Source organism: Moschus berezovskii, chromosome 28 (genome assembly GCF_049115385.1).
Source record: "Moschus berezovskii isolate FMDL1 chromosome 28, NW_MosBer_1.0, whole genome shotgun sequence".
Lineage (NCBI taxonomy): Eukaryota > Metazoa > Chordata > Mammalia > Artiodactyla > Moschidae > Moschus > Moschus berezovskii.
In genome coordinates, this window is record NC_142487.1 from 14,513,984 (window position 1) to 14,515,650 (window position 1,667).

The following is a 1,667-nucleotide window of genomic DNA, read 5'->3' on the forward strand; positions in this document are numbered from 1 at the left end:
TCTTTTTTAAATAAATAAATAAATGAAAAAAATGGCAAAAAAAGGATTTCTCAAGAAAATTTATGAGGGATAGTATGACAGGGGTCTCTGAAATGACCCCTGCCTTCTGGTATTCTCTTCTTTGTCTATACCTCTCACCTTGCACGTGGACTGAGCTTATCTATTTTCTGCTAACAAACAGGACTCATGGGGCACGGTTATGCTAGAACTGTCCTTGTTGTTTATCAAATGTTCAAATTTAACTGGATGTCCTATATTTTGTTCTATTTGCTAATCTGCCAACCAGTGTGTATTCTCCACGTATGATGTCTCTAAATTAGAATTTCAATTATGAGTAGGCAATGTTACAGAAATTTTGACAATGGGAGTCACAACTTTGGTCATTTATGCAAGTAAAAATAGAAACAAACTAGGTTTTAGGGGACTTCCTTCATGGTCCAGTGGCTAAGACTCTGCACTCCTAATGCAGGGGGCCTGAGTTCGATCCCCAGTCAGGGAACTAGATCCCACATGCCGCAACTAAGGGTTCACATGCCACAACTAAAGACCGTGAATTCACAACAAAGGTCAAAGATCCTGAGTGCCCCAAGATCCAGTGTATCCAAATAAATAAATATTTACATTTTTTTAAAGAAATAAAGAAATTAGGTTTTGAAACTAACCCCTCATTCTCTTACTGTCCTAATATTTTTCAGTGTATTCTCTTGACTTTTCCAGATATGTAATTATTTCGCATGCAAATAATATAAGTTTACTTCCTCCTTATCAATTTTGGATCTTCTCATTTTTTTCTCAGCAAGAACTATCATGCCAATGTGGTCATGGTGGTATTAATAACAGCAAAAGTTTTAGTCATTATTACTGTACCATGACTGCTTCCCAGGTGGCACTAGTGGTAAAGAACCTGCCTGCCAATGCAGAAGACATAAGAAACACGACCCCTGGGTCGAGAAGATTCCCTGAAGGAGGAAATGGCAACCCACTCTTTCTGGGAGAATTCCATGGACAGAGGAGCCTGGCAGTCTATGGTCCACGCGGTTGCAAAGAGTTGGACATTGCTGAAGTGACTTAGCACACGTGCATGGACTGTACAATGAACTGCCCAAAATGGCATAAAATGACTGTGGATTCTTTGGGTGAGGAGCCGGGATGGGGCACAGTGGGCATTATTCACGTTTGCTCCATACTGTCTGCAGCCTCAGGTTGGTAAGACTGAAAGGCTGGGGATGGTTAAAGAGCTGAGGCATAAAATCACCAGGGATGCTTCAGTTGTTTGCCTGGCAGTTGTTGCTGGCTTTGGGCAGGATCTCAAGCTGTCAGACTTGGGCTAAAACATTAACACCTGATCTCTTTGTGTGGTCTTTTTACGATGGCTGATTTGGACTTATTTCCAACATGATAGCTGGTTTTTAAGAGTATTTTAACAGAGTAAGGCAGAGATATAATAGCATTCTTATGATCAATCTTGAAAGTCACAAAGCCTCAATTCCATCATTACTGTATTAGAAGTCTACCCACAGAGGCAAGAGAAAGGGATATACACTCCCCAGCCAGTGGGTGGAGGGTCAGGATTACATTGTAAGAAGAGCGTGGACGATATCACTGTGGTCATCTTTGGAAAATGAAACCTGGCCAAAGGAATGACTTTGCTGTGTTCCTGAATTAAG

The 1,667-nt window shown here is 41.0% G+C and overlaps 1 non-coding gene across 1 annotated transcript; it reads left to right on the plus strand.

Annotated features, from left to right (window-relative positions):
* Positions 1-426: 426 nt before the first annotated feature.
* TRNAR-CCU (transfer RNA arginine (anticodon CCU)) lies at positions 427-499 on the plus strand. Its single transcript has one exon. It is a non-coding gene; the product is annotated as a tRNA-Arg (tRNA).
* Positions 500-1,667: the final 1,168 nt, after the last annotated feature.